This window comes from Tetrao urogallus (genome assembly GCF_951394365.1).
Source record: "Tetrao urogallus genome assembly, chromosome: 22".
In the NCBI taxonomy this organism is placed as follows: Eukaryota; Metazoa; Chordata; class Aves; order Galliformes; family Phasianidae; genus Tetrao; species Tetrao urogallus.
This window is the reverse complement of record NC_136835.1, coordinates 254,724-278,066: the sequence shown is the minus strand read 5'-3', so window position 1 is coordinate 278,066 and position 23,343 is coordinate 254,724. Positions and strand designations below refer to the sequence as shown.

Sequence of the window (23,343 nt, the reverse complement as noted above, 5' to 3'; positions counted from 1 at the left end):
GAGCCACTGATCAGCAGGCCATCTGAGAGCATAGAAAGGGTGATCTGGCCAAGGACTCCTCAGGGGTCTGCGCTTCTCTGGGTTATGTGCTCAGCTGTGTCGCAAAGGGGAAGTGGGGGCTGTGTCCCCATCTTGGGCAGAGACCTTGGGCAGCCCGGCAGGAGGGGTGTGGGGCAGCAGCAGCTGCAGGAGGCTGGCACACTCTGCTCTCTGTGCACTGTCACATCATCCCTTCTCAGCTGCTTGTAAAACCTAACAGAAATGCTTCCTTCATTCACCTTCATTCACTTAAAGGTGCTGAATTATCTTAGCATGACAACCAGGGAACAGGGGAGCATCAGAAAGAACGCTCACTTTTTAAGCATCACAGAGGCTTAGTAATGAGCTGCAGCAATGTTTTACATAGGACCACAGTTTAAGTCCTGGCCCTCTCGACTTCCCATGTGTTGAAGATGGCTCTATTTGGTATGGCACTGAGCACATATTTCAGCTCTGTGATCCGCAGCTGTGACTTAGTTAATGATCTCAATAAATCCTGCTTACACAGAGACAAGAAGAGAATTATGCAAATGCATTTCTGTACCACATCTATTGATAACTGGAATCATACCATTAATGAGCCCCAGCATATCAACACCAATAACTTCCTTTTTGTAGCAGATATGAAAAATGGAGTAGTTTAAGGAATTTTATTTCAGTTGAGTCACATCTGCAGAACGTGTAGCAAAAGTTGACAATTTTGTAAGAAAAGGAAATGTGATGTGGGCATATACACAAAGGGGGTGGTCAAAACTATAAGAGCTGACAAGATTTCTCAAACACAGCTGTGAAGGAGATCACAAATTACATTTCCAAACCGATTTTTCTAAAATGATGATTAAAGTCTCAGCACAGCATTGTGGCTTTCTGAGCAGCAGTCACACTTGGCAGCTGGATAAAATGTCTTCCACCAGTCTCTTGTAGACCCACCCATCCCCTCTGAGCCTCTGTCTTCTGATACCAACTGCTTCGTCCTTACTGAGCCCACACACTTCTAGCTCAAACTTCATGGATTCTTTGCCAAAATCTGGCTTTGTTTGGCATTTCAGGGTGTAGCTGTACAAAACAACGGAGAAGCAGAATAATCATTTAATCATGTTTCAAAGCTGGCGTTGGACAATTTCAAATGAATAAAAGCACTTCATTGCAGTACTCCATTGGCATTCATATTACTGAGAAAACAGCCCAGGATGAAGTCAGCTGAGAGCTGTGACACCCCAATCCAGCAGTGGTACCTTCAGAGGTCCCTTCCAACTCTGAGGATTCTGTAATTCTGTGATCTCTTGGCCAAATATTTGTGTGTTTTAACTACAAGAATGGGCATTACAGTTACACACAGCCTCTCTCCCAGTTGTACAGCTCACCTTTTGTATTACAGTTTTACAGGGGCAGACAACACTCACATCGGCCTCTAAGTGCCACATCATCATTACTGCTTCATGTTCATCACAGAGCTCTATGGGAGCTTGTTTAACTCACTTAACACTGTTTTGCATCGTGGACAATTTTTCATGCACATATCCATTTACGTTCCCTATGCTTTTTCTAAAATGTTTGTATTTTACAGAGTGGGGCAGAGAAAGCAAATTAAAATATTTGCTTCAAGGGCTGTGGAACTGACTATTTAGGCACATACAAGGTGAAGCCTTTCTGTTTTCCACTGACCCCTTTGAAAGGACAGAGATTATTTCATTCAGCACTTGGTCTGGATTCAGCAGTTGAGTCATGGTAACATCATAGTGTGCCTAAAAGCAGTCAGCTCCTTCAAAAAAATCAGAATCGTAGAAAATATCTTTTTCCTAAAACTGAAGATATTACGGAACCTTTCCATGCTGAAAGCTGCAGAACATCCAACCATGCAGACAAATGCTTCAGCTCCCCAGTGTGATCATCGTACGACTCTGGAATAACAGCAGGAACGCCAACCAACAACTTCTCCACAACTAATATCAAAGCACTGCAAGTTCTAAAATCAGCATAGAACCCAAAGCAGCAGAGATGGGCCAGGGAAGCACGGAGACAGGCATGTAGCCAGAAGTGCTCCCTTGACAGGATGGCAGAAGACAGGCTTGAACCCATGTTTCGAGTATCCTATGGCACTGCCCCTACCACACAGCTGGGGAATTGCCTGTGCTGTGCTGCTCTGCTGAGACTGAGTGCTTCAGATGTCAAGGAACACACAAGGTTCCATGAGGCTTTTCTAGCAATGAAGTATCACAGTGCAAAAAAAACCACAACAAAACAACAAGGTACTTTCCAACCTTAAGTTAGTGGTTGCAGTTTTGTTTGTTTGTATCGTGTCTAATACTACACGCAACAGATTTGTCCACTAAGTAACTTCTGCAACCTTCAGACAGCCACGTGTAAAAAGAGACAGAGTACACCAATCGTCATGTCACAAAAACACTAATACTGCAACTGTCACAAAGACAGATCAGAGAAGGCAGGAAGGTAAAACAGCTTGAGAAATGAATGTAGGTTGTGGATGTAAAAGGCAGAGAGAGAAAAAAAAGAAAAAGAAAGTTCTTCAATTTCCTGTTCAACCTCGAACATGCAGGACTCCTTTCTGTAACATCTGCAGCAAAAATTGCATAAGGTTTCATCTTCCACTGTTGTAATCTAGTGCCCACAGAAGTGCATCAGTGATCTTGCATAATGCTGTGGGCAAGGGAAACTGATGCAGAATGATAAAAGCTTTTAGAGGTAAAAAATCTCATTTAGGTTTGTTTCCAATTACTCGACATCCTGAATTATTGGTGCAGCCTGGACGCTTGTCAAATTAGCTGGGTAGGTTTGTAGTCCCAAGTGTCTTGAACTTGTAACAGTGCCATCTTATATTTAACAAAGCGCTAATTGGATAAGCTTCCAGATAAGAATACAGAAGCTAAACTGCATTTAACCAAACTGCAGAACACAAAGTAATCCTCTTATTATAGACACGCTTGCATGCATTGACCATGAGACAGCTGATAACAGGATCTTGCATGGAAGAAACACAGCAATAATTAGGACAGCGGTCCTGGACTTCAGGAGATCCAACTTTGACCACTTCAAGGGCCTAACATCCCATGAGCTAGAGCACTGGAATGTAAGGGAGTCCAATAGAGCTGGTAGACATTTAAGCACCACTTCTTCCAAGCTCACAATTGGGGAATCCTTATGGGTAAGAAATCAAGCGCAGGTGGCAGGAAACCTACAAGGATGAGCTCAAGAGAAATCTCAAATGGAAAAAGGAAAGTCTATGAAATGTGAAAAAGGGTCTGTCCACTTCATAGAAATATAGAAATGTTGTCAGGGTGCGGGGTTACAGCAAGGAAGGCTAGGACACTTTTGGAATTGTATCTGGTGAGGGAGGTCAAGGACAACAAGAAGGGCATCTTTAAGTAAATCAATAGCAAAAGGAAGGTGAGGGAAAGTGAGTCCCACTGCCGAATGCACTGGGTGTCCTGGCAACAAAGGACAGTGAGAAGGTGGAGTTACTGAATGCTGCTTTTGCTTTAGTCTTTACTGATAAGACTGCCCTGCAGAAACCCAGACTCTGAAGGTAAGAGAATGAGTCTGGAGAAAGGAAGATTTCCTGATGGTCGAGAAGGATCTGATTAGAGATAGGCTAGGCAAACTCAAGGCACACAGATCCATGGCTTTGATGGCATGCACCCACAAGCAGTGAGGGAGCTAGAAGAAGTGACTGCTGAACAACTCTCTTTCATTTTTAAAAGGCCAGAGAGAACAGGATAGGTGCTTGAGGACTGGAGGATAGTCATGTCAGGTCACTCTTCAAAAAGGGCAAGAAGCCAAGAAACCGTGGGCCAGGAAGCCTCACCTCTGTCACTGGGAAGATGATGGAGCAGTTTATTCTAGATGTCATCTCCAAGCAGTGGAAGAAAAGAGGGTTATCAGGACTGGTCAACATGGGCTCACCGATGGGAAGTCATGTTTGACTGATCTGGTACCAATTTATTTTATACATCCACATTTATTTATCCACCCTGTTTATTTTACACATCCACAAGTCTAATGAGATGCATCCCAGTCCTAATGGAATTGGCTGATATAATCTCCAATCCACTCTCGATGATATAAGTTGTGGCAATCAGGTAAAGTCCCTGGAGACTGGAAAAAAGGTAGCATCATTTAAAAAGGATGACCTGGAAAACTGGTCGGTACCTGTCAGTCTCACCTCTGTGCCAGGAAAAATCACGCAACAGATCCTCCTGGAAGCTACATCTAGACAGGCTGCAGAGTTGGGCAGGGAGGAATTTAATGCGACATAACATGGGCGAGTGTAGAGTCCTGCATCTGGACAAAAACAACCCCAGGTACCAGGGTAGGTTGGGACAGACCAGTTGGAGAGGAGAGCAGGGGAAAGGGACCTGGAGTCCTGGTGTGACAGCAGGATGACCATGGGCCAGCACTGTGCCCTTGTGGGCAAGAAGGCAAAAGGCATCCTGGGGTGTAATAGAAGGGCTATGGTCAGTAGGAGAGAGAGGTTCTCCTCTCCCACCACTCTGCCCTGGTGAGACTGCATCTGGAATATTATGTCCAGCTCTGGGCCCCTTCATTCAAGGACAGGGAACTACTTGAGAGAGTGCAGGACAGAGCCACAGAGATGATGGAAGGAGCAGAACATCTCCCTCACAAGGAAAGAATGAGGGAGCTGGGTCTCTTCAGCTTGGAGAAAACCGAGGGTGACCTCATTAATGTTCATAAATATGTAAAGGGTGAGTGTCACGAGAATGGAGCCAGGCTCTTCTCAGTGACACCCAGTGATAGGATAAAGGGCAGTGGGCGCAGGCTGGAACGCAGGAGGTTCCACGTAAATATGAGAAAAAAATTATTTAGGTGAGCGTAACAGAACACTGGAATGGGCTGCTCAGATAGGTTGTTGGGTTTTCTTCTCTGGAGACATTCAAAACCCACCTGGAAGTTCCTGAGTGACCTAACACAGGAGCTCCTGCTCTGGCAGGGGGCTGGAATAGATGGATCTTTAGAGGTCCCTTCCAATCCCTGACATTCTGTGATTCCATACTAAGGCACATAGAAGACAAAGAGGTGATACAGGAGAATCAGCATGACTTCACCAAGGGCAAATCCTGCTTGACCAACTAGCGGCCTTCTATGATGGTGCCACTATATCAATGGACAAGGGAAGAGCCACTGATATCACCTACCTCAATTTCAGTAAGGCCTTTGATATGGTACCTCACAACATACTTCTCTCCAAATTGGAAAGATATGGATTTGATGGGTGGACTGTGGACAAAAAAGGGGAAGGAATCTTCAGCTGAGTCTGAAAGGACAAGGGGAAATGGTTTCAAGCTCAAAGAGGGTATTTTTTAGGTAAGGAAAAACTCTTTTACAGTGAGGGTGGCGAGGCACTGGAACAGGCTGTCTCATCATGTGTGGATGTTCCATCCCTGAAGACTCTCAAGGAGAGGTTGGATCAGGCCCTGGCCAACCTGATCTAGCTGTGCATGTCGCTGCTCCTTGCACGGGACTTGGACTAGATGGCATTCAGAGGTCCGTTTCCACCTCTAAGGATTTTATGATGTCATGACCAGCTGGGTAGATGAGGAAAGAGCAGCGGATGCTGTGTACCTTGAATTCAGCAAGACACTAATTGACATTGTCTCCCACAACATCCTCATAGGTAAGCTTAGAAAGTGTGGGTAAACACTGGACAGCGAGGTGGATTGAGAGCTGGCTGACAAGCAGAGCTCAGAGGGCTGTGATCAGTGGCACAGTCTAGCTGTGCCTCCCTTATGAGGAAAGGCTGAGAGACCTGGGGCTGTTCAGCCTGGGAAAGAGAAGGTTGAGAGGGGATCAGTGTTTGCAAATACCTGAATCATAGGTGTCCAGTGGATGGGGTCAGATGATTTTCAATGGTGATCAGCATCAGGACAAGAGGCAATGAGTACAAAATGGAACACAGGAAGTTCCATGCAAGCACGAGAAATAACTTCTTTACTTTGAGGGTGTCGGAGCCCTGGAGCAAGCTACCCAAAAAGACTGTGAAGTCTCCTTCTCTGGAGATATTCAAAATGCCCCTGGATGTTTTCCAGCACTAGTTAATGTAGAGAACTTGTTTTAGCATAGGCCGGACTAGCTGATCTCCAGAGGTCTCCCTTCCAGACTCCTTGATCCTGTGACTGTCCTGGAGATGTCCCTAAAAGCTACAGCTCCAGCAGACAGCTAGCTGGAGAGATGCGTCAATTTCTTTTATGGAACTGTTTATGCCTTCCTAACAGCCTTGTTTTCACAGGAATCACAATTTTTTTGAACATGTCATCTACTGATTCAAATTTAAATTCCTCTCAAGTGATTTATACGATTCTGTTCACTTCATGGAAAAGTCAATGTATGTAGATTCTAAAAGTCTAAAACTTAGTTCCTGAACTAAGGAAAACAGCCAGCAAGGAATGTTATCAAAGCTCCCTCAAAGCAGGGGGAAAGCTAGCAGTACCTCTACAGAAATAACATCATTCAGTATTTTCAGCTAGGACTCCTTTAAACCCATCCTGCATCCTCCTCCAGTTTGGAGAGCTGGCATGCAAAAAGCAATGGTCAGCCCTCTCCCATGATGTGCTGGTGACTCACCTGAGCTGAAGCCAGCACTAAATCCCTGGGCAATAACAGGGCCATTATATCAATAGAAAAACAGGACGAGCAAGTGCAATTTTCTACAGAGCGCAGGCAACTCAGATCACAGAATTTGTCACAAGGCCATTCCTAATAGTATTAAATGTTTTCAGAAGCTATCACTCCCATAAAATATTTCTCTAGCAAACATACCTTAAGCTTTCTTGGCCCCTGTCAGCTGAATCACTTCTTTGTGCCTGCTGTAAGCACTGTAATCACTTTATCCAGGCCTCTTTCAAGACTTCCAAGTAGTTTGGCCTTTCTCTTCTTTTGGCTGCTCTCCACATGAGCTAGGTTGAGATCTAAATCCACAGAATGACACCTGTTACAAAACCGAATTAATTAGTTACTTTTCCTCAGCCATCAGACTGTAGTTATTTCATATGCACTATTAGAATATGATCAGATAGAATGAAGAAAACTAAAGGAAGTGTCGTGTATTATGAGAGTTTCTGCTTACATGTCAGTTGAGCTTTAAGCTCAGAGATGCTTTTTAAAACTGCAGCACTCAGGGAAAATGGGACAAGATGGGATTTATGTTATGGAAAACAGGAATGCATTCTGAAGATGAGTGACTTCTAATTTTATTTTTTTTTTCTGCTTTCAGTGTTTCCCAGGGAATACAGCAAGAGGTTTTAGGAAAATTTTAACCAAGAGAAAGGAAATACAGCTTGCTGTTGTGAACAATGCTTCCTAGGCTGTTCACTGATTAGGGTAGCACTGCTCTAAACCAAAAACATATACAGATAACTGTACACCTACTTCATCTCAGGAAGAATCTCTGTTGCTGTCAGTTCATACGTATTTGTTGGTGTTTTGGGCTTCTTAACTGCGATGACTGTCGTGCACTGGCTCTCTGAAAGAAAGTATCCAAACCAAAGCAGGTACGTTTCTGCAGTAGAGGATTTACTTTTCTTCAGTCAGGATTTCTCACGATTAGCAATTACTTTTTTAAAGCCAGCCTCCTATCTATCTCTAGTCCACATCTTCAGCGTGATAAAATAGGTTTTAACTAGAACAACAAGACTAAACAGAAAACTGAGACTGATCCCCCCCGAGCTCTGTAATTCAAGTCTTTGAGGGGCCGGCGCAGTGCAGTACTGCAGGTTTGGAAGGGATGAGGACGGTTGGATGAGGGATGGTTTCTTGTTCTGCCACTGGTCTCAGGACAAACACTGAGGAATTTACTATGTCAAAAGGTTGCATTCCACATCCAGCATTTTCCTTCATGTGAAAGGTGCGAATTGCATCACCACAGTTAATACTGCATGTTGCGTAACGGCCTAAAAAGTTCTACTGCCCACGTGTTGGAAAAGAGCTCTGTGGAGCAGCTTTGCATTTGTGGAGACAATTCAATACAGCTCGAAGATTCAGCTTTCCATAGCAGCAGTTGGCCCCAGACAGCGATGTTCTCAACACTTCCAAGAGATACTCCCACCATTTATTGTTATATCTCTAAGCACTGCTTTAACTATCCTGAATGTAAGAACTTCCAATAGAACAACAACAGTATTTTAATTGCTTAACTCTCTGGAATATCTAACAAAAATGAGCTGAAATCACACTTCTGCACTTCTCATGTAAGAAATACCTACTTTTCCTTTTTAAACTGACCAACATCAGAAGTTACCACATGCAGTCTTAAGACAAAAATAAAACCTGTGTGAACAACCAGCCTTCGTAATGTGCTTCGTTGAACACTTAGCAAAGGAAAGTGATATGTTCAGTAACTCTTAGTAACATATTAGCCTGCAGAGATGGAGCATTTCTGAACAATATTCCCTAGCACTTGGAACAGAAGAATCTTCAACTGTAAGAAGTGCTTAATACTTTAAAGGGCAGAGTGAACACGTGCAGTATCAACACTAAGGATGAGGACAAACATCTCTGTAACCCATAGGAGCTGATACAGCATGGACACGTTTCTGGTCCATCATGTAAATGAAGGTGTTAACATTGCTAGCCTCAGTATTTTCAATGCCACACCAAGCAGATATGTGAAAGTACAGGTTACATTTCATTTAGAAGCAAGATGCAATAAGAGCACAGTTAAGTAAAAGCATTTACCCTTTTCTTTCACACAACACAGCAGCCCAGAAGAAAACAAAAAACATAATGAACGTTGAAGAAATTTTCTACTAGATCTCCACGAGAAGTGGAACCACGTGCTAGTTTTAGGAACAGCAATTATCTCATTATCTGGATGCATCTAAAGGCACGCTCCTTGCGAAACTGTGAGAACTTCTGTAATGAACAGACGAGTAACCTGCCCTGACATATGGCTAAACCACCTGCAGTGCACTGTCAGATGTACGGCCTGGTGAATACATGCGCTGTGACCAAAAAAACCCCAAACCTAAATCTTCCAGAAACAGAAGGTTAGGATCTACAAGTATTGTGTTCACATTTGAATTTAAAAAATCCCTAAGCTGCACATGTTCTAGGTTCTCATCTGTTAGACACAACATACCTTTGGAAGGAGGTGCCTGGAGGGGTTTGCCTTGCACTTGCTTCTGTGTCTCACTCTTTGGAAAGGAGGCCTTTGGAGCAGGAAGTGCAAAGGGCAGCGCATTTCTTAATGCTGACTCTGCATCCACATTTCTTTGCATGCTTCATAGATGCCACTTTTCCTGTCACTGGAGCTGACAGTGTGAATTCCATATCGCCCAGCTGAGTATCACACCTTGAATGCTGCCAGGTACTGCAATCACATCCAGAGAAGTCACTGTCAAGGAAATTCTAACATCTAGGCAGGTCAGACACAATACTTATAAAAACATCCTACACTACTTGTCTATTGAGCAAAGTAGTTAAAAACTCTTCAGTACCTCTGATTCTCCCCTAAAATGAGTTTGCTTCTTATAGATTGTCAAGTGCCATTTTTCTATCTGTTCATCTAAATTCTACGTTTAGGATTACTCCTCACCAGCTTATCTAAACATAGCTATGAGTTATCACTTTTTTAGCTGCAAAATTTGAATTGCTTCACTGTGTGTTTTCTTGTCCAATACAGAGAGATTGAATTTCTGTCGGTACCTTTAAAGCTCTGCCCACCTCTTGCCTAACTCCAAAATCTTATTAACTGTGCCTTATCACTTCCCATTTTGTTTTAAAATCCTCACTGACTCCTTCGCTTGTTTCCTTACTCGCTGTTTCAGTGCAAACCGAACACTGAAGTTAAGGTTCTCATCAAATGAACCACGGCTTTCAGGTAGAAGGCATCACAATTTATGCTCAACATACTTCTTTGCTCAATCTGTATCTCCCTTTGGTCAAGGTCCACTAGGTACTTAAATATGTAATAAGCATTATACACACTGAGAAGCAGATTTCTGGATTAAGAATTGTATTTTTTCTGTCAGAAACTAGCACTGGATCTTCAGACACCTGCTTTGTTCTGTGAGTATTTAGAACAAACTCTTCTAGTGGAGATTCTTCAAACAATGAAGTTCCATCAGCAAATTCCATGGATCCAAATGCATGTGGCACATGGCTGCAACCTGGCACATCTTCAGATGTCACAGCCTCTTCAGACTGAAAAGAAGTGCAGGTTGAGATTCTTCTGCAGGATTAAAAGGAAGATTTCATCAGAAAAAAATAATACCAGTAAAATCTAAATATGATTGCTTTGCAAGTTCCTAACTATGGCTAACAGCTAATGGAAGTCCACATGCCAACAGCCCCAATTTTATATCATGCTCTTCATATTGTAATTGTGGATTTGACATTCATATCAAGAGCAGAAGGGAAATTATTCTTAAAGCTCGAGTCATCTTTTACAACCTGTGTCAACAAGAGCAGCATCTCAGAGCCTTCCATTTGGAGACTTGGACCACAAGCTCTTTATAACAAAAGTCAAACAACAGCCTGGAAAGAACTGAAGAAAAGAATGCCGAAGTCTGAAAGTGGCTCACAGAAAGGTAAACAAGTCACATCCAAAACATATGATTGTGCAATCTGCAGCACTGCTTGAAGCAGTGTTTGGAAGCCTATGAGGAAGCCCAGGCAAAAGTTCCTTACTGAATTATGGAATTCAGTATTTCAGTCAAGATTGCTAACCTTCACATCTCACACCACACATGACTGTGGTATCAAAACATCTTTTGTTTCTAACAGCTCATTATGATTTCAGGAACATCCTTCCCATGGACTTATTTCATACCACTTTGCCAATACTGCATACAGCTACCTTATCAGTCCTGAGATAGAAAGGAGGCATTTTTGGAAGCTATGTTCTACTGACAGATAAGTGTCTCCTGACCTGTGTTCATAGACGTCACAACGATCACGTGTCTCACTGCTAGTGAAAGCAGAAACAGCAGATCTAGGGAAGCTCTATGATGACTTACTAAAAAGCCCTTTCCAGAGGGCTGCTAGCTATGGGCAATCTCTATTCTGTAACTGAAATCACGTTCCATTACAATATGAACGCCTGAGCAGGACATCCTGACTGTTGTGTTTCAGAAGAAATGTAGGCCATAATGATTTTTTTGGAATTTCCTTACACATAAAACTGTTTCCAAAAAGGTGGTGTTACGCATACTCTTGTGCCATCAAATTCACAGAATCACAGACTGGGTTGGCAGGGACTTCGCAGCTCATCTGGTCCTACGTTCTTGCCCAAGCAGGGTCACCTAAAGCAGGCTGCCCCAAACTATTTCTGTCAGCTTTCGAAAATCTCCAAGGAGGGAAACTGCACATTTCTGGCCAATGTGTGGCAGTGCTTGGTCACCCACACACAGAATTTTTTCCTGATGTTTAGACAGAATCTCTTGCAGTCCAGCTTCTGCCCATGTCCTGCCACTGGGCACCAATGAGAAGAGCCTGGCTGCACCTTCTTTGCATCCTCAGTCCAGGTATTCACTGACAATAAAATCTTCCTGAGCCATCTCTTCCCCAGGCTGAACAATGCCAGGTTATGTGAAAGGTTACATTCTCTCACTTTCTTGTCTTCACATGAGACCAGTTCTAATTAGAGGCATTTGCCGTTCAGGTATTTTGGCAGGTTGAGCATGTATTCAGATGCCTTATCTTCAGGCAGGCCGGTGAAGTTTGTTCTGACTACTGTGGAAGGACCGATAGGCTGCTGTGTTACGTGATTTTCATCATCGTATGTGAGGGCATAATGCATTTTTTGAATAGCAGCACTGACCAGACCTACCTGGCACCCATTTCACAAGTGGAGATCGAGTAACTTCACTGTTGCTGAACCCAGAAAAACTAATGATCTGGGCGTGAAAGACTAACTCACTGTGATCACAGAAATCACATTATTATTAGCTACGAGATATGGTTTAGTAGCTTGTGGTACTAATAGGAATGGGAGGGTGGTTGCACTAGATGATCTTGCAGGTCGTTTCCAACCTTGCAATTCTGTGATTCTGTGACCAGCAGTTCAAGGGAGGTGATGCTGCCCCTCTGCTCTGCTCTCACTGACACACCATCTGCAGTACTGCGCCCAGTTCTGCAGCCCTCAGCACAAGGACATGGAGTTGTTAAGCAGGTCCAGAGGAGGGCCACAAAGATGATCAGAGGGCAGAAACACCTCACCTGTAGGGAAAGGCTGAGAGAGCTGGAGCTCATCAATGTGGAGAAGAGAAGGCTCCAAGGAGACCTTGTAGTGGCCTCCCAGTACCAGAAGGGCCCTACAGGAAAACTGGGGAGCGACTTTTTATGAGGCCAGGTAAGTGACAGGACAAGGGGAAATGGCTTAAACTGGAAAAGGGTAGATTTAGAGTACATATTAGGAAGAAATTTTTTACGGTGGGGATGGTGAGACACTGCAACAGGTTGTCCAGCAAGGTTGTGAATGCCTCCTCCTTCCAAGCGTTCAAAGCCAGGCTGGATAGGACTTTTCAGCAACCTGATCTAGGGGGAGGTATTCCCTGCCTATAGATACTAGATAATCTTAAAGGTCCCTTCCAATCCATACCATTCTATGATTCTACTCTATGATTCTATATTCATAAGGCTATTCTTGTTCTCTAATTTGTTGTGCTACTTGAATAGAATAATCTTGCACAGAACTTGCTTAGAAGATGCAATTAAATCTGCTGAAGCCTAAGGAAACAGACTGCTGGACTTTCACCCAGCTGCAAGTAAAGAAAGCCACAGAGCTTAAATAACTGCAAGATAAGGAAGTAAGAAAGACTAAATTGAGACTCTGCAATCATTGGCAGATCTCACAGTCCTGAAGATTGGAGAAAACAATCCACCAAGAGACAATGAAAGGAACCAATCCAGAGCAGGAAGATCTCCAACCTCAACAGTACTATCGGTCTTCACGGCCGACGGGGAACATGCAGCAAAAGGGCATTTCTCTGCGCAAGGTCCTTCTTCAAGAGCAATCACCTCGAGTTTTTTGCGTAACTTCAACTCTGTATGGCTTTTATTTTTTTTGGTGGGGAATCAACCACCAGCCTAAGAAGCTTGTATCAGCAGCTGACCACACTAACAGTAAATAAATGTTTCCTATTGTCTGGTCTGAACTTCCCCTGATGCAGCTCTGGGCCATTCCTGATCGTCCTGTCATTGGTTCCCAGGTAAACACAGCACCTTCCTCTGCTCTCCCCTCTTCAGGGAGTTGCAGAGAACAAAGAGGTCATCTCCTGGCCTTTTCTTCTCTGGACTAGGCAATGCAAGTGCCCTCAGCCTCTCCTCAGAGCACACACCTTCCAGTCCTGTTAGCAGCTTTGTTCCCCTCCTCCTGGCTGCCAGGGCACACCACTGGCTCATGTTAAACTTGCTGTCCCCACCACCTCTAGACCCTGTCCTAGTACTGCTCTCCAGACACTTGTCTCCTCATCTGTATGTTTGTTCCTATTCCACTGCTGGTACAATGTCTGGCATTTTCCTCTGCTGATTGCCTAACGCTCTGATCTATCTAGATTCTTCTGCAAGGTCTCCCATCCCTCCAGGGAGCCTCCAGCACTTCCCAGTTAAATATCATCAGCTGTTTAAGAAAACCTGCAGAGGATGCACGCCTCTCCTGCGTCCAAGTCAATGGGAGCCCCATTCACTGTGACTCTTTGAGCTCTGCCACTGAGCCACTCAGTATAGCCTGTACCTGTCCATCTCACATTTGGATGACTTGTCTGGAAGGATGCCACGAGGGACAGGATCAAAGGCCTCCCTGAAATCTAGAAAGATTTCATCCTCTGCCTTTGTGCACAAAGTGAGTGGCCTTATCATAGAACAAGATCTGACGACCAAGACTGGCTGCACACATCTCATTACAGATGTTGAGGCCACCAGGCTGTTTACCCAGGCCGAGCTTCAGCACACAGCAGCGTTTTTACCAGAATGTTGTGCTGAACTCTAACACTTACCCCTGGCTTGCTGGCTGTGCTGTACTGGCACTTCGTTTGTGACGGAATCCTTAAGTGGATGCGCTTGCCACGAACCTTCCTGGATTGAAGCAAGAGATAGGTTGTGACATCTGGTCACAATTCCACCTGAAAACAAGAGTATTTAGATCTCTTCAGAGAAGTTGTCAGTACAAACAAAGCTTAGCATTCTAAACGTTTCTGCATGTCTGGAATATTTTCCCCTTGATGTGCAACCTTCACATCTGATCACATCAGGCTAGTTTCAGACCTTAGCTGCTCACACAACAAGTTTAAGATAAAGAAGCAGACTGCTCTTGTTTTTGCTTGAGAGCAGTACAATTGCTGAAAGAGAAAAGTAAAGCTGGTGCCAGAATGTCTCTACTGAAGTAAATGGCAAAGCTCCTATTAATGCATTTTGCACAATATTCCATCTGAACTCCCATTTTTGGGGGTCATGTTTCAGCCCAGCTCCAAGGAGCATCAACATTCAACTTGATTTTCAGCAGCTTTTTGACTACTATGAGAACCATGGGTAAAATGCTTGATAGAATCACAGTGCAGTACAATCAGCTTGAATTACTTATAAGGCATTAGAAGTCCTCTGATAAAGGACTGTGAAAATATCACAGACTAACATGGAAGAACTTCTTCCCCTTGTAGGTAGATTGTTCTCATTATTTTCTGTACCTGAAAAAAAGTAGACATGTCTCTCCTAGGTAAAACTTACATTTTATATCTATTCCTACTAAAGTTACCTGAAAATCTTAACAATCCTTCCAAATTCTACCACTTTCTATTTAATAGAAAGACAGTTCAATTTCAAGAAACAGTTTTCAGATTCAGGTTAAAGCCAGAGTACTCATCGTGTTTTAAATCTCTTCTGCAGCTTGGAATGTCATTAGTGACATTTATACAATATCTCTAGAAGAACTCAGTTTAGCTTTTCTCATTTATTTTCAAAAGTTACGGGAATGGATTCATTTCTTTAAGAGTTTGTGAGTTGTAATTCCCAAAACTTGTTTGGTTGTCTGAGTGAGGAGTTGATATTTTTCACTTATTAATGAAACATTTCAGAGCAGTGAGTTCAGCCAGCACGTGACACCTGCTGTGCATCCATAAGTTTCTGTTTTGAGTCTATCTGGACTTCCAGAGATTCATCAGGATTTTAACATGGTAGAAAATAACAGAAAGGCTTAGGAAACAAAACTAAAGGAGAAAAATAGAATAAATGTGAACTTCAGAAATGTAGTTATTAGCTACAGATAGACTATGGAGTTCAGCAGGGGTACCTTAGCTCTGAAAGGTATGAAAGATTTCATGTTTGAGAAGAAGCAAGCATTAGAGTCTGTTAATACAGAAAGGTTATTTACTGCAGTAGTGAGCTTAAATACAATGAGTTACATACATTTATTACCTCTGATATTAATGCTGATATACTCTCTCTGCTCTGGTTATGAAACACAGCAAGTTCTGTTACACAGTCTTCATCAAGGTGCCCCAGCTGCAAGAACAAGACCTGTACTGAAAAAACAGCTTCCAAGTCATCTCACAGAGCCAATATCACCATGATAGTCTTCTGATATGCAGCAATCAAGTCAATAGTTAGCCACCATTTCAGATTTTCTATTTTAAATAGTTTGCATCAGGGCTAAATACTGCAAGGAGTAAACAGAGTCACCAAACTTCAGCAACTGGTCCCTCTGTGGCAACAGGTTCTGCATTCAAGTACAAAAGCCTGTCAGCAGATGAGATTTTCATTAGAGCAGAAGTTACACCTTTATCCCCTCTTAATTATTCAGTTGCACGGCATGCACAGCACAGGGTGGTGTACGATCAGCACAGCTGTTCTTCAGAGAAACAGTGGCACCCAGAGGCCAGCAGCAGCCATTGGCTGCAAATACACAGCAACTTCAGTATCCACAGCAAGAATCTCCCTCACACCCCCAATTCCCACCCCCACCCCAGCCCCGCTACCCCAGCCTCTCACACATGTCAGACAATTGAGAGATAAGGAGCACAAGCACAGTTCCAGAGAATCATAGAACGGCTTGAGTTGGAAAGGACCTTAAAGACCATCAAGCTCCAAGTTGCAAAGCTGCAACTCACCAGATCAAACTGTCCAGGCCTCATCCAACCCAGCCCTGAATACCACCAGGACGAGACATCCCTACCTCCTGTTTGATCCACCGCACCTCTCAGCACGGGGCTGCCTGCAAACTTTCTGAAGGTGCAGAAGAACTGGAGACAGTTATTCTTTTCCTAAGAACTTCAAGGTGCCTGGAAGCACAAATAGAGACCAGCAGTATTTATTCACTTCACCACAAGGAAGGTCAAACACCTGAGCTGTGAAGAACAGCTACAGCACCTACGGTTACAGTAAATGTTCCACGAGCATTTTGTATGTGAGACTGCGTAGATACAGCCCAAAGGCACACTCAGTACGTTCAGCTTCCTTTGAGAAACAGCTTTTGTGTACAGATCACTTTTAATTACACAGCACAATTAAGAACATCCAAATGCAAGCTGCTTGAAGACTGTGTAATTATTAAAACTGTAATCATTTCTATAACCATTAACTAGTACTACGTTATTATTGGAGAATTTTCAGCACAAGGCAATGCTAACCTTTTCTTCAAGGACATCAGGCATGGAGCAGTTTAACTTGTTTAAACACTGCATATTTTCTAAGCACTCCATCAATGTTTTGAGCTGATGCAACAGCATTTTGTAGATCACTCTGAATAGAAGCAGCTCTTTTACCTGTAGCAGTTGGTCAAGTAGCAGCGTGCTGCTAGGGGAAAGCCATTTTGGAACAGTGTCTTTTCCTCTCTGCAATAAAAAAGTTATTTTCTTCACTAAAATAAGAGAGGATTGAGAATGAACCTTGAACAACTAGCTCAAAAGGAACTACTAAATTATTTGGATGATATTGACATCTCTTTTCTTTCAAAGCGTAGGAACAGAGATTACAAACTCTGCTTTAAGAACAGCTTGAATAAATTTAATGGTAAAAATTCACACGTGCTTGGCTGAGGGCAATGCTGGAAGGGAAACTGCTCACAAGAGCTACAAAATGCCCAACAGCACACCAGAAATACTTTGTTCTAACAGCAGTTATGGCACATAGTCAATTTCTTTAAGTATTTCCAAAATGAAGTGATGTGGAGCATTACAGGGAAAAGAACACTGAACTGTGTTTGGATTCAAGCAGTAGACTTAAACCAATTCTGAATTTTAGATTCCAGGATATCTCAGGATCTGTAACGTGTGACAGTCAATTACACAACAATGCCTCGGTGTCTGCATTTCAAGCACTTTTCAGATCACAGCCACATAAAATTAAAACAAATTCAGTGCAGAAATAGCAAGCCAGTATCTTAATACTTGTGAGAGTATCCATTTTTTACTGCATTCTGACTCAGTTCTGAAACTTGCTCATCCCAGTTCACTTAAACAAGTTCCACCAGTTCAAGCACTGCAGCCCTCAGCTCCTGTGTGCATCAGACAGATAGAATTAAATGGTGCAGAAACAATCTTGGACAGCTTTAAGAGCTCCATTCTGCTTACAAGCTCTCATTCCAAAACTATCCACAATTTTAAGGAAATGTACACCTGAAGCAGTTGGATCATTTTCCATTTGCCACGTTCTGCAAATTGGAGTACTGATTAGCACAAAGGATTTTCTGCAGTCCTGCAGAAATGGACAACGTCCTAATTACAAAGGGACAAAGGCTCAGCGCACAACACAGTTCACACCAGACTGAAAAGCCATGTCACTCGATTCACACGCTCAGATTGTTGTGCGCTCTGAAAGGAAACAGAACGAACTGCTGAATTCGAAGGCAAACAGTGGGGTCCTACATTTCCTCCTGATTCTGGAAGAGGAAATTCTGATAGCAGCTGCAGAACTTTGCTCTTCCTAGACAGGAGAAGAGCTGGCATTCAATAACATTCATTTCTGGTAAATCAAACGATGTATTTCTATTTTTACTACAGGTAGTACAGGGAGCAGCCAGTTGAAGAGCCAGATACAGAAATTAGCCCATTGGCAAGTAAATACTTCTCCTTAAACTCTGCATGCTACCATGTTATATAATCAGGCTACAGCGCCACATAGGCCAACACAAGTGTAGAACCAAACCCACAAAATACTGGTAGACAAAGCAGCAAAAAAGGGGACAATATTCAGCAGACAGGCCTTTCCACACACAGCACAGCTCAGCATGTTCTGCCATCAGAAAAGCAAGGCCTCTTGTCATGCTCAGCTATTTCCCTTCTCAGTGTATTCTAGCACCATCGATACCTCCTTTTATCCTCCTGTAGAGTGCCATCACATTGCCATCATCAAAAGGAAGAAACCCACACAGCAGAGCGTACCGCAGTGCACCCATGCTCCAAAAATCTGCCTAAAAAATAAAAGGACAAGTTTACAAACCTGAAGCACCTAAAATGGCTTACTGACAGACTGCATTGTCTGCCCTTGCCAAAGGCCACATGCAGCCTACGAAAAGCTGGCTCTTTCCCTCAGGAAAAAAGCCTTATGGCTTCAGACAAAGCATATGACCCTAATTCAATTGCTCTTCCGCTCAACTTAAAGCACTACGAAAACCAGTATCTTCATCTTAGCTCATCACTCTTCTGCAGTACCTTATACCTACAATGATTTCACTGGCAAAAACGAAATCAAACCCATCACAAGGATTTGGCACAGTTACATGTTACTGGCTACAACGAGAGCTGTCAGGCACAACAAGGCTCTACACCTCACAATGCCATTCTCACTTTGACTGTAAAGAAAAAGGAGGCTTGAAAAGCAGTCTGTGGAAAACAAATAAATAAAGCAAGAATTAGAAGCCATCAACAGCGGTGCAATGGTACCCGAAAGAATTGCTCCATCTTTAACAGCAGAGCAATTCAACAAGCACGAGGGCATTTCAAACCAGACCAGTTGGGACAGATGAACAACTGCAAGTAGTGGGTTCTAAAGTTCTAGACATGAAATCAAAGCTGGAAAAACTCTTCACGTTTTCATCTCTCAATTTTTAGTACATTGTGCATTACAATGGAAGCAAGTCTTCACACACAACTTAGAAGCTAAAGACAAGTCTAACAAAACACGTAAGATCCTGAGACCACACAAAAGTTTGACCAATGATGGACAATTAGCAGAGCAAATCGCTCTTTCAAAAACTTACTAATAGAAGGAGATCTCTGAAGTTGCTGTTTTATAGAGCCCCAAAGTAGGGAACAGTTGGTGGAGACAGATGAGGATCAGCCAGAGACAAACCATCAGTTTTGAGACAAACAACAGGATCAGCTGTGTGAACTGCAGAGACAAACAACAGGATCAGCTGTGTGAACTGCAGCCCATTGCACTTTTCAGTCTGTGGCCATTGACAGCTTCTGAGAGCTACTGAGCAATGCAACCCAGCAGAATTCAGGAGGGGAACCAAGTGAGCGTATCTGAGCTCCACTGCCTTTAAACGCTCTCTGGGGAGGGAAAGAGGGGAGAGGTGCAAAACAAACAAACTCTGGTCTGCATACCTCTGAGCCAATATAGGCTTTGCCCTGGATTAGCTCTGGTGCTGCACATGCTGGGCTTCCACAGCATGTGTTCAGGCGGTCATCAAGGCCTCCCTGGAATAACACAGAAAACAGAAGAGTTTGCTTTAACAGAGTTCATGCTTTCTGTAATGACACTTCAGAAGCCTCAGAGGCTTCTTCTCCTGGGCATACTTTCATTCATTATATATTTGGTTTTCATTCAATAGTGACCTCACTAAGCAAATATTGTCTAAGACCATGAGCACTGTACAACTATACAGATCCCAAGCTGCTCACTTATCTTATGTATCCTTGGCATGATGCATTATTTTCCTTAGCTGATCATCTACTAAGATGAACTGCCTGTGCAAACACAAAACTGAGAAAGAAGTCATGCAAGAGCTGTTGTGTTTGAGGCTTGCTGGTCATTTAGAACAATTTAATGCAATCACTTTACAAACTTTACAAAGAACAATTGATAGAATACTTCCTTATTCAGAGTATCCTATTACTCTACTTGGGTTTTGTTGTAAACAGGTCAGAGCAAGATGACATTATACCACTGGGACAACAGCCTGTTGGTCTTAGTTACCTGCGAGAGGCTCTAAATTTGGCCAGGAAAAGCGATTTGAGGATAAGTAATTCTCTTTGAATCAGGAAGGCACTCTTCCCATTGAATTCTTTCTTACCAGCACCCATCTGGCATGTTAAGTAAAGGCTCCTGGAAAGCAGTTTTAAGATCAAGAAACAATTCAGTCCAAGCATAAACAACCACAGGATCTGTTTGTCACCTGCAAAACTCATTTGGTTTTATCCATAATCTCAATCTACACACAATTCCTTCGAAGAGATAATGGCATGCCAGCCCAGTGCTCCTATGACAGGCCCTTGCATAAGACAGGTGATACACGTACAAGATTATCTACGGCTTACACTATGAAAATAGGAAGTCTGGGTAGAGAAAAGAATCTGAGTGTGCTTCTGAGCAATCCGTTCACTCTCACACAGCTAAGGCCCTTCCAAGCAAGATGCAACTGCATGTCAACCACAGAGACAGCTTGAATGTAGGGTGTTTGGGCAAGTCCCTGTTGCATACTGTAGAAAAACATGCATTACATGGGGGCACATTATATTTGATTTAAGATACTCTTACCTTTGGCTTTGCACAGAGTCCAAAGTCTGTCAGCTTCAAATTATGAGAAACATGTTTCTCAACAATCAGCGGATCTTCCTGGTGAATGAAAAAGCAGTCAGGAATTATTTTCTCCTGAACGCTCAAGGAAACATATTTTCTCTTCTGTTATTTCTTGTTGTGGTCAGTGGTTAGCAGTCTACTAAAAGTCCTCTCTCTTTCTCTTAGAGATTTTCAGTGACTGCTAACAAGTTCCCATATCCCAGGTGGGAAATACTGGTTTGTATCTGTTAGAAAGGGCCCGGGGACTAGGAGGACAAGTGGTGAAAGACCACAAGATGAATGCAAGCCAGCAGTGTGTTCTGACAGGAAAAAAAACCACAACAATATAATTGGCTGCATTAAAAAGCAGCACAACCAGACCAGGACAAGTCACCCATTTCACACTCATTGGACCACATTTACAATACTGTATTTAGTTTTTGGCCAGGAAAGATAACAACCTGAAGCAAGTTTTGTGGATGGCCTCCAGTCAGTGCACGGAGCTGAAGCTCCCACTCTGTGAAAAGAAACTGGGGAGAAAGAGGTTTGTTCAGAGTGCAGAGGAACCTCATGGCAACTTCTAAACGCCCACAAGGGAGGGATGAAGACAGACTGAGAATCTGTACAGCAGGTCATGGTGGGAGAGTGACAGAAAACAGTCATTCATTGAAACAGCAGACTGGATAGAAGGAAACAAAAACTTTTCAAGTATTGAAAAAGTTCTACTTTGTGTTGTTTTCTCCCCCCTTCCATTATCTCCTGCAATTCACTGGAAAGGAGTGGATTGAGTGAAGTACTGCGTGATGCTCAGGCACCTGCCAGGTTAAATAAACCACAATCACAAAGGAACAACTTTCTCTCCCAATGGAAAAACACGTTCATTATTATTTATGAAAGACTGAATACAGTTCAAACTTACTGGTTTGAGGTCTCTGTGGGCATGACCCTAACTGGGAACATAAGCGATTGCTGAAACAGTCTGTCGAAAAAAGACTTGAGCTTCCTCTTCTGAAAGGTGGTCCTTAGAAACAATATAATCAAACAGCTTCCCTCCAGGACAGTGCTTTAATGAGAAAGGTAAAGGTATCTGACAACGTATTTAGAATGCATCAGAGAAAAATAAGCAGCAGTGAGAGCACAGCAAGCACAGGACACCATTCCCCGTGCTCAGTCAGAGCAGTACAGAGTGCTCCAGTTAAGCCATGGGCCAGCACTGTGGCACACCACACAAGCCAAGAAATCTGACCCTTGCCTCCAATCTGGTAACTGAGGCACTGCACTCAACGTCATGGGTGGCATAAATCACTCAGGAGATGGCAACAACGTGGGGGCTCTGGTGTCCTGCAGACCTTGCTGATGCTACTTTAAAAACTGAGTGTGAGTTAGGAATCAAAACCAGTTCCCTTACTGTGAATGCTGATTAGTGTCTTTTACAGAAAGACAGAATACAGAACATTGTATTCTTAATTTTAAAACCAATGAATCTTGAATCCATTCACCATTGAGATATTTAAGAATCATTTCATTTCAGCTTTATTTCTATATTATTGTCTACTGCTAAAGATAAAAACAGTAGCCTTAAGTGTGGCACAAGCACTATTTCTTACCTCCAAGACCATGAATATTTTCTTTGATGTCTCTGTGACATGATGCAATTGGCAAACATCTTGATGACTTAAGTTCTTCATGGCATCAATTTCTGTTCCAACACGAGGCAAGTCATCCTTAAGAGACCATAAAAGCAAGCTATGAAATTGCTAACTAATTTGGCATACCAGGTACCACATCTGACTACTGTGTAACATAAGATGTCAAAGCCTGTATGTGACAGTACACAATTCAGCATCAACTCAGCAAAGGCTGACATTATTCCCACAGGAATTCTAAAACACAGATCAGAGAAAGCTGAAATGTAAAATATCCAGTATTTTCATTAGCACTTTGTTAAAGTTGCTGCAATAATGTTGAACTTCCTCCATTTTACAGCCAGAGAGTATTGCCCTCTGAACAACGAGGAACAAGATTTGTGGTGTTCTGCTCATCTTTTTCCAATCCTACAGCACCCTTCAAAAGGCAATGGCACTAGTATGCTGCATTTCTATATACCACCTCCCTGTGTTCTTGTGAACTCCACAACTCCAACAGAAGGTGTTATCATATTTAAATATCTTTCGGCTTATCCCTAAAGCAACTTGGTCCATGATTTTTGTTGCAACTTTTTCATCAGTAAGAAGATGCTGTCCGAGTTTCACCTTTGCAAAACCACCTAAAATTCAAAACAAAAATGCTTAAAGTTGAGTGTGAATTCTTCTCTAATATAATGGTACAGGGAAAGCAGAGTACCTAGCATACATTGTGTGTAATGTTTTAATTAGAGGAAGAGGTGATCAACATAATCAATTCCCAACTGGTTTCAAAATTCAATTTCAAGTTTATACACGTGAAACCTGATGTAGGGATCTTATAAGAGCAGTTCATCTATTCTCAAATAAAGAGAGTGCTGAGTCAGACTGTTAGGCACGCTGTTTTTGTACAAAGATCACGCTTACCCGTTCCAGTTGTTTCATGTAATTCATAGTACTTGAGAATTTCCTGGTAGTCGATGGCAGACATCCTGAA

General features: G+C 42.8%; 1 pseudogene across 1 annotated transcript; it reads right to left on the bottom strand.

Moving 5' to 3' along the window:
• Positions 1-917: 917 nt before the first annotated feature.
• On the bottom strand, positions 918-23,337 carry LOC306954689 (maternal embryonic leucine zipper kinase-like; annotated as a pseudogene). The gene is made up of 16 exons: positions 23,274-23,337; positions 22,905-22,990; positions 22,332-22,448; positions 21,644-21,787; positions 20,704-20,781; positions 19,551-19,643; positions 18,310-18,412; positions 16,767-16,831; positions 15,398-15,507; positions 14,038-14,132; positions 10,066-10,240; positions 9,149-9,369; positions 7,441-7,534; positions 6,832-7,000; positions 1,672-1,784; positions 918-1,095 (listed from the first exon to the last, which is right to left on the bottom strand). The product of its transcript is annotated as a maternal embryonic leucine zipper kinase-like (transcript).
• Positions 23,338-23,343: the final 6 nt, after the last annotated feature.